Below are 15013 nucleotides of genomic sequence, written 5' to 3'. Positions count from 1 at the left end.
CCAGCAGGGGGTTTATATCTTTGCATTGCCTGGGGTTGCCTGCTGCTCCGCATCACCTGGGGAGCCACCAGTTACAAAGTACGAGGGAGAAGTGGAGCTGCTGCTGCTGTCGCCTCCCGAGGGTCCACTGCCGCTGTCGACTCCTGAGTGACTGCTGCTGCCGTCACCTCCCAAGGGTCGGGAGATATTGCTTTTGGACAGTCCGGAGTGGCCACTGTCTCTCCCTTTTTATTTGCAGGAGAGTCTGGAGCTGTGTTTACCTGGGGGTCTGGAGCCGCTGCTGCTAGGGGGTCTGGGGCCCTCGCCTCCCGGGGGTCCACTGCAGCCACTGCCTCCCAGGGATGTGCTTCTACACAGCTCTGCTTCGCCTGGGATCACCAGCTCTGCTTCTCCTGGGGTCGTCGGCTCTGCTTCACCTGGGGTCGTCACAACTTCTTCGTCTGGGGTCCCCAGCTGTGCTTTTCCTGGGGTTGCCAGAACTGCGTCGCCTGAGGTCGCCTGCTCGTCTTCACCTGGGAACATCCGCACGCCTCCACCGAGGGATGCTGCCTGCATGCTACTGGCCGAGGTTGCCTGTATGCCACGGCCTGAGTTGCCACTGGGAAGGAAGAGGATGTCTCCACTCCCAACCCAGAATGTGGACTTAGGGCGTAGGTGGCCGTAGGGCTATGTGTGCTGCACACACAAGGGGTGGGGTGGGGGCGAGTGTGATGTGGTGCCCACCCCTTGTATTTTATTATTTATGTATGTATTCATGTGTTGTTGTTGTTATTGTTGTATAAATAGATTTTGCTTGTGTGCGGATGGATGAAAGCCGCCCGACATGATTGTTTGTTGTTTGAGATGACGGCGAAAAGCTGTGTGTTTGTGTTGTTTATTTATTTCAAAACCATGTGCAGACAGTGACTGTTTTTTATAAAGGTGACCATCTCCCAATTAGCAATAATTAATGAATTAACCCTGGAGATGGTCATCTGTATAAAAACTAGCAGCTTTCTGAACTCAGGGGAGAGTTGTGACGGGAGAAATAAAGATAAGAGTGAATGCTACCAGCCAGCGAAACAAGGTACTAGTTTGATAAAAAGTATTAGAATTTTTTGTGTTATTTTGTTTTGGCCAGGTGTGCCAATTTATTTTGTGTTTTGTTTAAGTCTTTATTTTTGTAGAATTTAATAAATGTGCTACTACGGCAGTTTCAACCCTGTATACCTTTTTGTTACTGCACTGCTTTCTGATCCGTGACATCACCACACACGCCACTCAAGTCCACCTGATCACAGTCCTACTTACCTGAATGTCTGTTTTGAATTGTTTTAGCTAACATAGATAATACTAGGCTGAACACCGCTTATAAAACAAAACCTCTCAGAAAGAGAAACAGTGCTATTTGGTAGGTGCTGTCTGAAGCAGTCTTACTCTAAAAATGACTGCCAATTGTTTTTTTTTTTTTTTTAGTAATGAAAAACTACAAAATGCTAAGATAAGATACACACAGCAAGACGTTTTATTCTAGGAAGGCATAGTACAGTACTTTTAAATATTTCATTATCTATAGGCGATTATATACTTTTATAATAGCATATGTTAAAACTTGTTGTTTTTGTTTTCTTGGTGTGGTATTGGTACTAAAGTAAAAGTAACTGCCTTGATTATATTGTATCTAGTTGCTTATTTGTGGCATTTTTTTATGCAAACATTGTTTGTAAACTGACAGCACTGCAGTAAAAAATAGACTTCAAAATGAAGTACTATAGCTAGCTAAAATGTAGTTTCACTTTCTAATTAGATTTGGATACAGGGGTTTATATAGCCTATGGGAAACATGGAAATGTGTCACATTTAAGTGTATAATCACTAAATATAAAACCATTATAGGATATTCCATAATTGGGCTTTACTTTTAACCCTTTGTGGTCCTATGTTGGACCAGGTTTGACAGTACAATTTTCTCTTTCCAGTCCGATGTCGGATCCTGTCCGACATTATCAAAAAGACATCAAACTCAGGTCTCTAGTCATTTTTTCTCTGGAAAAAGACGAGAAAACCTTTCAATGGCCAAGTGAGACCAATAGGAGCCAAATGAAGCCGAAAAAAGGTTGTATCTGTACAATACATATAGCCCCTGCATCATAGAGATAACACGGACACAAACAAAGACGGTAGCTGCTTCCGCATCCAGTGCTCAAAGAATATCACAGACATATGCAGAGCTTTTTGAGATGTTACAGTAATAAAATAATGAATTGAAGAGTTTGGTGATAAAACGAGTGATCAGGAGAGGATTTATCAGTATGCACGATTATAAAGAGGTATGTGAAAAATTCAGCAAACAAGGGGTGGGGCTTGGCTGGAAATGCAGTACTGAGTGTCCTTTGCAATGCAGCGCCTTTTAAACCTGTTTTCCTCTGAAAAAAAAAAAAATTAAACAGCACGTGTAGTAAACAGCACTTGTGAAAATAAATTGGACCTGACGCGCCTGACAAACGCTGAATAAATGGACCGCTAAGGGCTACACTAGCAATGCCCTTCCCTTTATACAACAGTGTGGATCACTATTTGTCTCTGCAGCAGCTCCCCCCAGCCCCGTGAGATTCAGCCCATTCATCTCTGCCAGAGTATCCAGCCCATTGCTGCAGCCTACTGGAGTTTCATTCTGAGCTTGAACCTTTATCATGTATTATTCTTCCTTGCTGCCTTTCCTTGTGATTATGAAAGATGAGGGAATTGTTTCAAAGGTAGAAAGACTTCTTGTCTGTCATGGACAGAAACACACATTATTAATGCAGATCACAGAGAAATCTATTCAAGTGTTTATCCCTAGCTAACATATTTCCTAATCTCTTATCTCTTACCTGAATAATCCTATGGGTTTTGCTGTACATTTTCACATAGGAAAGAGAGAAACTTCAGGACAATTGTACACTGGGGTTATAAATGTACTTTTTATCTGATGCGGTGGCAACGCTTCTATAGGGTAGGTTTGTCTGTAGAACCTATTTAAAAACATGGCTTGAAGCTCACCAGGACTGTAATAACCACAGCTTATGTATCTGATTAAATTAAATTAAATCTATCAAATTAAAGGGATCTTCAACAGATTTGTGTTGTAATGGTTATATTTCTTTCTTCCTCATTCACAAAATATAGGGTGCAGGCAAACAGTGCAGCCAGGTCTTCTATCCAGTTACTCTGACCACTGAACTATTTGGAAGCCTGCTCTGCCAAGGTGGATCAGCAATACATTTAACATGAGTCTCATGACTTGCTTTGTAGATGAGGGTCCTGGCAAAACAGCAGCAAAAAAATACACTAATTCAATAGGGCAATACACATGGGTAAAAAATGGGTATGAAAAATAAAAATAAAACACATTTCATTAGTGAAACACAGTAGTGTGGAATCTAACTACAATAACCCAAACTTACATTAGCTTCAAAATAAAGTTTCTTAATGTGTTGGATTACACATATATATATATAGTATATATATATTCTATATATATATATATATATATATATATATATATATATATATGTGTGTGTGTGTGTGTGTGTGTGCGTACATAGGTAATTCACAGCTGTATCATTTAGGCACAGAAAATGAAATATTCTTATGTGTTCCAGGATTACCCATCCAATGGCCTTATTTTAGATACAACAATGTACAGAGTAAATAGCATTCAGAATAAACCAAACTGTGTTATTAGAAATCGCATGAAGGAATTCTATGAAGGAATTAAGACAACTAGAAAACTTACAGCACATATCATAGAACTATTGCCCTCTGACATAACTCAACAAATTTCCTTCTGACTTCACAGGTTTAGTAGAACCTGGGGTTTGGGTAGTATTATTTATTTCACAGAAGATGAATTAGGAAGGATGATGCTTATTCAGTTAAAGATGAAACTACCTCTAAGAAATGTAAACAAACTATAAGTCATTTTCACCACAAATTCCTTCATGTAGAATTCCATCTGCCTGGCTGGTCTACAAAAAGGGCATTTGAATTAAACCACAGCAACTAATAATAAAAAAAAAAAACATTGGTCAACAGATATCCAACATGGAGCAGAAAAAAAACAAATCCAAACAGATGTAACTGACAGGCAGGACAAATCAAACCAGATTGGCTGTAAGGTAAGCAAATCCTATACATGACAAGTGCAGTGAAAACCTTGCGCATATTGGAGTAGTTTTTGCAGTTCATACACATGATCGTATAAATGTTGTTGGACTACACACTCCCCACAAATCACAAGGACAGGAGCAGTTTGTTAAATGTAAAAAACAAAAGTCTGTGATCAAGAATGAAACTGCTTGTGGTGGGAGAAGGTAAAGATACCAGTCAATAGGAAAGCACTGACACGAACCATTAAGAAACAGCTCAGATCAATAAAAAGCAACCCACAAGAGCACACTGAAAAGCTCACACGGTAAAATAATCAACTGAATGCGTCTTCTGTCGTTGTTTTTAAAAAAGGAATACTTTTGGTGTGTGAACCACTAAATTATTCGCCACTGAAACAGCGATTTTGTTAAAGGTTTGCAATGGAAAATCTCTGACAAGGTCTCTGTTTGATGGGTGAATAAATTTCCTGTGCACACCCACAAGTGCACCCTGCAGAGTCATCTTTATACAAGCCTCAATACAGTCTTGCTCAGATACAGCCCCAGGAATACGGGAACTGTAATAAACAATACACATATTTATAATAGCAATACAGGTAATAGCTGATGAGAGTTAGGAACAGGTATCATGGTCAAATAAACACAAAACAATGATATATTCAAATACACATGTAGTGGGTATAAAGTATGCCATACATGTACTCACATACACGTGGGGTGGCAGTTACACCATGAAGAAACTAAATCCACTTTGTATCCAACGAGCAGTCTTAGATTTCAAAATATCCTGGTGAAACACAAATAAACAAATGTGTTATTTAGAGAATAATAATATTCTAATATTACAGTGTCCCTTACAAAGTTTACAACAGTAAAACTGCACAGTAACTTTGCAGCTTTCCCATGCTTTTCCCATGGTTGTCTCATGCTTTACAATAAATCCATGCTTTCACTGTGCTTTATTGCACATTGCTGTTGTTTTAGTATGGGAAACTTTCTTAAGGGGTGTTAGGGAAAAAACTTGCAGTAATTGTTTGTATGAAGCTGACACATGTGGTATAAAGTAGGTGTTGCTTGATAAAGATCACACTGAATAACTTCTTCATTGGGTTGCGCTGGGCTTGCAAGTACTAGCTACTGAGTTGCACACACTGTGCACCCTTGATGTACATTTTGAACTCCAAGATTTTTTATACAAAAATATTTCAAGTCACAAAATATAATTGTAAGCGATTAAGACTTTCTCCCTCACAGTTGTGACAAATATTTATACCAACAGATTGAGTAGCATCAAAAATGTCTCTTGCACTAATACTGTAGGAATGCAGTAATTGAAAGGTAACAAAGAGGCTGCAACAGGGAAATCTGTATTCAGGGATGATTCTGCACTCGGCTGTTACAGGAAATCTGTATTCAGGGATGATTCCGCACAGGGTTGTAACAAGGAATCTGTATTCAGGGATGATTCTGCACCATTTTAAAAACTTAAAAGGAGTCCCAGCTTGCAGGTTCAAGAGACATCTCATGGAAGAAGTGTTTTGGTTTTTGTAGACTAGTGACCTCTACATCAGCACGCATATAGAGCTCTGCTCTGGTGCCACTACCAGCAGTAACAGCGCTCCTCACTTCCACTAAAATAACTGGATCCTACCCAGCACTATGTTTGCCCATAGGTCCATAGGCCATAGTACATTATTTCATTAGCATTTTAGTGCTAATATGGTACATTAGCACGTTGCTAGGATACACACTTTAGGCCTCTACATTCATATTGGACAAGCCAAATCTGAAATACGCCTTTTGTATTAATGTTTTCTTGATTAAAAAATTAAGGAAATAGGTTTTTATTTTTGGTTTTACATCTATTAAATCTGCTGATTAACTTATTTTGTTTCAGAGCATGTTCTGTTTGGATTATATGACAATATTATATAAAAATCGGAATTTAGTACGATAGTTAAATTACTGAGGATTTGTGAGCTTAATTAAAATATTTTGCTTTGCTTTTGGACATAAAAAGTTAACAGTAATGAACAACCACAGTTCAGATAGAAGTTACTTTATGTTAAAATATAGTATTTTTTATTATTGCAGTATTACAATGTACAGGGACACCTGATGCGAACGCATGCATATTCTTTTCAGTTGTTAAAAACTCAAGTCCTTTCTATATTTTTTTTTACATATTTGGAAGTGTTCTAATTTGAGTTTAAGTTGTGCCTTTTTATTTAACTGTTATGCAAAACTGTTTTTAGTTATTGAATCCTCTGTTAAAAAAAAAAGTTATTTATTTAAAAACAAAAAAAAAACAGTCAATGCATCGATTATTGTTGAAAAATGCCTATATGATAATCGAATCCGAAATTAGGGTGCCCATTCCATCCCCCAATTAGTGATCTTCACTAAAGATTGGGAAAAGAGTCTGGCTTCTCTTCTCTCTATCCTGTACTCCCATAGGTACCAGCGCTGTAATAAAGCCACTATATTTAGGGGAAGATGTTGGCAGTTGTTTAAACCCCAGATTAGAGGACATTGCCTTGGCTCTGGCACTTACATTCCATTCAACTATCAGGGGTAATGCCCTGTAATCAGGGATTATTACTTACAGTAACTTTGACAGAGAAACAGGTACATCCATATATGCTTAGGAAATAACTATAAGAGCAGATTGCATTGTAATCCTTTAAGGACTGTACATTGAGACCTATGTTGCTAATAGAAGTGCAAAAATGTGTATGATTTCTGAAATTATTGTATTATCTATAATTAGCTCTAAATACCGCTGCCATGTAGGTGATAAAATGTACCAAGAATATGAAAAGGAACATCTTGAAAAGTCTAGTTGTTTGTGTTATAAAGGATGAAAACCAGGGATGGTCTTGTAATAACATAAATAGCTGCCTTATAGCTTTATTTAATGCATATGAATGTGTCCTACAGGGTTAATGCTGAACTGGGTCTGAGTACACACAGCTCTTAAAAGGCAGCCAACAAAGATGAGTAACAGCAGTTCCCTGTCATCTCACAGCTGGTAATTTCGGGAGAATATTACTACATGTAATGTCAGTTAAACAGGACATCCATTGTGTGTTTCTGAGTTTTTTCTCAATGTTTTCTCTTTGTTTTTTTCAGGTATAATGTTGTATTTGTAGTAAATTTTATCAGTACCCTTATGAATGTTTTCCATAGTAAAAAGGTAGAAAAGTGTAACAAAGCACAGTGAAGGCACGTAAAGCATAAGAAAACATTGTAAAATCCAAAGAGGTATGGCAGCGGTTTTCAAACTGGGGTACCCCTGGTGGTACTGGAGAAAAATCCTGTAATGGCGGACAACAGATTTTTGTTTATTTATTTATTTATTTACCACATTGTAGTATTTTGCGACTTAACAATCAAATTAACAATGTTGAATCTCCTTTCAAATAAAACCACAACCGTAGTGGTGTACGTTTCCTTTATGTGTTGGGCAATGTTAACTATTCCCAACTGGCTGCTGATAGTGAGTGAGTGTTGAGCGCTGAGTGCACACATGGCTAAATTACATATTTAAATAGTATGGTGCTGATCTGCAGTCTGTAGGCTAAAAAGAACAAAAAAAATTATTGTATGATGTTGCTTATTTTAAAAATGTACAGTATTTACTAGGCACGCTTGCTTTCAGGAGTTTAAATGTTCAGTGTTTGTAGTTTAGTTTAATCAGTTCAGTGTGTTTTATCTAAGTTTATGTTTTTAAATAAAGTGTTATAGAGTTTAGCAGGTAGCTGTGCCACCCTACTTAGACAGTGAAATCACTGCTCTTGAGCTGGAGTGTACACGACTGTTTAACTTGCAATGCTTTATCTGTTTTTTGACTAATTAGTTGAAGAACTCCTTTGTCGAGTAATTACATTAGCATACGCATGTATGCCGCAATTGTTATGCTAATAAAAACAAAAGCACAGTATTATTATTATTACAAAAATGAAATCACAGATTTAATCACATATTTATATATATATATATATATATATATATATATATATATATATATATATATATATATATATAATCCCTAACTCCTGGATTGGGAAGTGTCTGAAATTGAATTACCTACTCCAGACCTATTGAGTGTGTTCATATCATATAGCGAGTGTCCATCAACAAGCTGTCTGGCAGCTGATTAACATGAACAGACGACTGCACTAAACACTAACATGTAAGCATGTTGCTAAAAGTCATTTTTGACTGCATGAAATAAATGTCACCTTTCTACTTGAATCAAATTTAGTTTTTGGTTGGATTCGATACTGCACAAGACACACATAGCATTTTAAATGTCCAGCTCAAGTGTAAAACATAACATTCAAGTTAAATAAAAATTAAAAAAAGAACAAAAAAACCCCACATATTTAATGTGTTATTCAATATTCACATAGTTCTGCATGCTACCAGATTTTTTTAAAAGATGCCCGTATTTGAAAATTTTAAATAGTTTTTATGCAAAATGCCCATCTGTTTTCTCTACACTTCTGCATTTATTGGAAGAAATGCACGACTTTTGTTGAGAATTGCTTTCTGATTTTGTTTTAAATTAGAACCGTAGTTTTGTTTTCAAAAGCATAACCTGTTTTTGGACTCGTTTTGCCAATTATTGTTCTGGATTTTGAAATAATTTTACTTTAGCATTTTTAGTTTTAATTGTATTTTATTTTAATTAGTTTAACAGCAGTTTTCCATGAACAGTAATTGGCTGAACTCTAGCCCCTCCTCCTTCCCTGTGCCTTCTGAGCCAACAAATCAAGTCCTGTCTATTTTTATTTTTTCAACGACTCACTTAATTTTTTTTCATACTTGAAGTCCTAGTCTTTCATTTTAAAATACACAATAACATTCCCTTGTCAAGGGGCTGCATTGTTTACTAATCAGGGTGTAGTTTTATTGAAATCTGTGTTAAAAAGCAGGCACATCCATCACATTGGTAGGAAAGCATTTATATATATATATATATATATATATATATATATATATATATATATATATATATATATATATATATATATACTTGCAGTAAGTACTTAAGCCTAGTAATTAGAAAATACATTTTTTTTCTGTTTTCATAGGTATATTATGACCCTATCTGAGATGGGGGTACGCGGTAGATTTGATTTTTTGGAAAGGGGTACAGGGCCTAAAAGGTTTGAAAACCTCTGAGATATGGTCATGCATATAAAAAAACAAACAAAACAAAAATAAAAACAATCCACTACAGCTGTGACCAAAAATTTTGAATCACCTAGAAGTTTAGGATTGAGACATAATTAAAAAAAAAAAAAAAAAAAAAAAAAAAGTATATGAACATAATTTAGATACATCATGTAATCAAAGAAACAAACAAAAGCATATAGCTGCATATGTCTTAAATGTGCTGTTTTTGAAAGAAGCACATGTTAGTGTTATTTTCATTTAAAAATAATATATCTTGTACTACATTAGGGTTAAAGAAAGTTCTTATTTTTCATGCATTACAGAAAAACTGTTACAAATGCACTTCCAAGGCTATTTTGCCTCAGGAGTGTCTTCTGGGTCAAAGCATACAGACTAAAGGCATGTCAGTCAATATGGTTGTGAAGGCTTTGTTGCCAAGGTCTGGTGTTATTGCAGCTCTGAAGTTGTATGAATAAATGTGGTCATTTATTAAAGCGGCCATCTTGTTGTAACACAATTATTTACAAGTAAAGCAAACAAAATAAACAATAATAGCAATGTGTATTGTCTGGTGAACTCAACAGGTCTTTATAACCCCTCACTATTCATACTGAGACACAGAATAATCTACGATCCCCTCCCTCTATCTCTCTACACTGAGCAAAAACATAAGATTTATTCTTACAGCCCCCAAATGGCTCCTCCCCTGGACTGAATCCTATCAACCTTTCTTTTAATTCAAAATACTGTACTGTACTGCCAAACAGCTCCAGCCCTGGCAACTAAGTATTATATTTATTTTTCTTAATTATTTTCAACAATATTTTAAACAACATCATCAATCACCCTGTCTTAAAACCAAATAGCGACAGAACACAATGTCATTTTTCCAGCAGGTGTGCACACTTACTGTAAAATAAACACTGATCCTAGCACTATAACAAAGTTTAAACTTGGCAGTATTTTCTTTTACAGGAGACAACACTCACCTGGGATAGAACCCACCAATCGTCACACCTACATGTAAATGTTGTTTTTGTTATATTCAATATATCTACATTAATAAAGGAAAAGTGTCCACACAGGTGCTAGCAGTCTAGTGCTGGACTAGTCCTCTATCACAAATGAACAGGACTTACAGAAGGATTCAGTACCATCAGCCAATCAGCTTCCAGCTCTAGCAGGTTTTATCAAGCAGTAGATGTCCGCTGCTACATAACAGCATCAACTATGAATCAGTGGCACTCTTGTACCAATGCACTGGGAATAATATACATGCTAAAATATAGATTGCATTTTCTTTTCTAAATTATTAGAAATGTGATGGACAAACTAGCCTATTAGAAATGTCATGGACAAACTAGCTTATTAGAAATGTCATGGACAAACTAGCATTCCAGTTGTATTTTTAGCTACCACATGATCATAAAGAAATTGGTGTACTTATACATACTGATCTAATTTTGAAATCAGAATGAACACTGAATTTTATGATTTTTAATTGCCCATTTTACAACACACAATGGACCTGTGTGTGTGTGCTAATTTCATACCTGCTGCACAGCCTGTTAGGTGTTTTTGCTTACAGATATTACTAATAAACAGTTGTGGATGATTTGATTGATATGGACACAAACATGGAATGTGCGGACAGAGAGAAGACAACATCTTCATCGATTGACGGACACTGACATTATGGAATGTATAACACTGGGTTTTCTCCTATATTGAATGCTCTGTACTCCAAGTACATTCCATTACCTTAGCAGGACAAGTTTTGGTTCCATCTAACCTAATTATCACTGGAGAACTTTATGCTAGCTATTAAATGTGAATTGCTGTTTAATACCCTATTGTTAGGTAATGGGAAGAATCTACACCTATCGTTTAAATATTTCCTTTGAATTTACTGTAGGCATGCTTCATATTAAAGACCCAGTATCACAGTGTAATCTTCATAGTGTTGTACATTCATTTTCAATTCAAAATTATTTTGCCTGGCCAATAAAAGTTTTTGCACTGTGTTTTGCCATTCTGTTATTTTCCCATTTCATAGTGACCCGCCTCCTGCTGGGTTAACTGAAATAATCCTTTTGTGCATTTTAATTTAGAAAAACATTCCATATACAAAGATACCTTTAGGGATGTTTGTCAAAGTTGGCTGATATCATTAAACCATGTGTTTAAGTATTTGTTCTATTATTCCTGTAATGTTACTGTAACAGAAAGCATGAATAAATGAATAGTCTCTGCAAAATGCTGGAAGGACAGTTCATAATGACCAGGCTTCTGGTTAGGAACAGGGCCCGAGATGACACCCACACACCATAGTTTGACCACCGCTCACAGCCAGAGCAGTCTTGGTATTTCATTTACTCTTCACCGTTTTATGAACATTTTAAAATTACATTTTAATGGATGCCACACCCTGTAAAACCTAAGGGGAGTGAGATTCGGTGCACCCACAGACTTTTATCATGGTGCACCATGCTGCTGCCTGATCAGAATAAATGAAGATGTTAATTGTCACCAAGTTTTGGGATAGATTGGGGTTGACAGAAGCAGTTCATAATGCCAAAGAAGTATTACAAGTTATTTCAAGTAATATGGGAAGATAGGAAACAGCACAACAAGGTACAATACATCTCACAGGCATTGTTATAACATGGATCTTGTTCTGGTTCTTTAATAAGTGGAACTCAATGAAGGCAATATTTATAAACCTGATAATTTAGAAAGGAATGAATTTGTGAATTGGATGTCTCAAAGGAATAAGTGAGAATTACGATTCTATATATATATATATATATATATATATATATATATATATATATATATATATTATTTTTTTTTTTTTTACCAACATAAAACATGTATTTTAGAACTAAGAGAATACACATTTGAAGTGGTAACACTATTGATTTTGAGTGATTAACTCAGAAATTGAGTTACCGTTGATAAACAATCATATTTTCTGTTTATACCAAGCATAATTGACCATTTATTTCTAATGACAGATTTAGTTAAGTACATTTTTTTTTGTTTTATAGTTTAAACATTCCTGTTGCTGTGGTAAGCACTGAATTCAAAGCTTGGAGAAATCACTATTGTGACAATCTGGCCATGGAAATATGAAAAATAAATATGCTTTTGGAGCACCCAAATGCAAAGTATAAAGTTATCAATTTACACACATAGTGAAAAAATATACTAGATTACACAATCAAGCTCTATAAGGCTGGTGTAAAACTTTGCAGTTCAATTAAACACTAAGTTATGTTTTTGGTAGGGCCAGTTTGTGTAACCTCCATTCAGTCATTAAGTACTGTAGATGATTTCTTAAGCTTTCAAACTGAAATACTTGTTTTCAACAATCCACAATACTACTGAATTCTCTTTACCTTCAGCTCAGCATTAACTGGGGACTTGAAACGTGGCAGTGGACTGGACTCACCATTAAACAGGCAGTAAAACAGGCCTGTCACCATATTAAGCACACAGTAAAACAGGCCTGTCACAATATTAAATACACAGTAAAACTGACCCGTCACAATATTAAACACACAGTAAAACTGACCCGTCACAATATTAAACACACAGTAAAACTGACCCGTCACAATATTAAACACACAGTAAAACTGACCCGTCACAATATTAAACACACAGTAAAACTGACCCGTCACAATATTAAACACACAGTAAAACTGACCCGTCACAATATTAAACACACAGTAAAACTGACCCGTCACAATATTAAACACACAGTAAAACTGACCCGTCACAATATTAAACACACAGTAAAACTGACCCGTCACAATATTAAACACACAGTAAAACTGACCCGTCACAATATTAAACACACAGTAAAACTGGTCTGTCACCATATTCACCCTGGAAGAGGGGTTTATGGATGAGACTAAAACCTTTCACGGTGTAACAAGATCATTTGGAAACACTGTCGCTTTCTATGGTCACCCCCAAGTCGTTCATTATAATAATGTAGGTAACAGATACCAAATTGTTCAGCAAAACGATTAGCTTAATTATTTCAGACACAGCACAATAAGGTTTTCAAAATGGGTAAAACACATGCTAAATTATAAAATAAATAAGCTCTTATTCTTTTATGGTCATTTAATTACAGTTAGGCTGTCAATTTCTCATTTTGTATATATATAAATATATATATATATATATATATATATAACACTCGTTTTTTGAACATTACCTTGGGAACACTAACTTTTATTGAAGGGTTCGTTAACATAAATATGTTTTGAAAATTATATTGGGGGATTATAATGTTATTGAAAGTTACGTAACATAGTGTATGATACAACTACTATTGTATCATACTATTTGATGATATTTCCAATATTTCTGAGTGATTCTGGGTTCCCTTTCAGTTTGAAGACGACCAACAACCATGCTTTTAGGAATATGTCTCCCACCGGTGAGGTATTCACTGAGCATTTTATGTCAGAGCTGCCGATAGGACCCTCCATGGAGTGACGTCCTGCAGCCCATCGAGACATTAAATGGTCACTCTGTGGAGACCTCACTCTCTTTTGCTTCTCACAACCAGGTAAGTAAGGTTGGTATAACTAACCTCTTCCAGTTGTGTGATCGAATCTTTTTAAAATAGCTCTTTCTTCAAGTTTTCTGTAGTTATTGCTGGAAGTCCGCTTGCCAGTTCCCCCGAATCAGGACTCGACAGCTGAAGCCAGAGGCAACACTGCACAATGGCGCTCAGTTGTAAAATATATTAAAAAATCTATATTTCCAATAGCCTACATCGATTATAGTCTGCTTTCACTAACCTTGCAGCTTCCTGCTTGTGTTTTCTTTTTTCTCTGCCTTGAGCAGCTTTTGAAAAAATAAAGGAATCAGAGAGAGTCGCTATCCTCCAGCGAGAACCAGCTCTAGAGATTGCTGATTACTATTGAAATACTGCTTCCCAGAAAAACCCTTACGCTCTTGCTGTTGACTGTGTGTGTGTTACTGCATTGCAGTTAAAAAAAAAAAAGTGTTTCCTCCATTAGGCCTGGTGTTATTTGGTCCTATTGTTGTGTAGATCCCACGCACATTCGAACCACTCACCAATAAAAGTGTTCAGTATATATTTTTCTTTCATTCTCTGTCTTTCTTTTTTCCACGTCTGACTGTGCCACCCCACTGCAAGCTAGGTGCTGTACCGGTTGTGTGACTGCACGCACTGTGCTCTCTGTAGGCACCACACCGTCATAGGCTATGCGCTGCTTCGGTTGTATGATTCCTTAGCCACAGACTAGACACATAGCTCGGTACCCTGGTGCTGGACACCCTTGGTACTTGGTGCTCGGTGCTTCGGTGCCCCAGTGTCTTAAGAACATAAGAACATAAGGCCTCGATGCCCTTGGTACCCTCAGGTCCACGGTGCCTCAGAGCCTCGGTACATCGGTGCTTCGGCGCACAGTGATTTAGTGCTCCACTTCATAGGTGGCTTTGTGCCGCAGTGCCCATAAGCCTCAACTTCTCAGTGTCTCTGTGATCTAGCGGTCCCCTGCATAGGTGGCTTCGTACCCCAGTGCCCATAGCCTTTGTGCCTCAGCACCCTTAGAGCTCCAGCACTTATCTGCATTGGTGGCCCTTGGTAACTCATCGATACCTTGGTGCTCTCAGTGCCCTGGTGCCCTATAGCCTTGACACATCTGTGATTC

At 36.8% G+C, this 15013-nt stretch overlaps 1 protein-coding gene across 2 annotated transcripts in view; it reads right to left on the bottom strand.

Annotated features, from left to right (window-relative positions):
• LOC121330057 (leucine-rich repeat-containing protein 4C-like) overlaps nucleotides 1-15013 on the bottom strand; it is a 674313-nt gene that overhangs the window by 435575 nt on the left and 223725 nt on the right. For both annotated transcript variants that reach the window (XM_041276311.1, XM_041276312.1), the window contains exon 2: nucleotides 4837-4917. The gene's annotated coding sequence lies outside the window, so the exon portion shown is untranslated. The remainder of the gene's footprint in view (nucleotides 1-4836; nucleotides 4918-15013) is intronic.

This window comes from Polyodon spathula, chromosome 17 (assembly GCF_017654505.1).
Source record: "Polyodon spathula isolate WHYD16114869_AA chromosome 17, ASM1765450v1, whole genome shotgun sequence".
NCBI lineage: Eukaryota > Metazoa > Chordata > Actinopteri > Acipenseriformes > Polyodontidae > Polyodon > Polyodon spathula.
The sequence above is the reverse complement of the archived record's forward strand: the minus strand, read 5'-3'. Positions and strand labels throughout refer to the sequence as shown.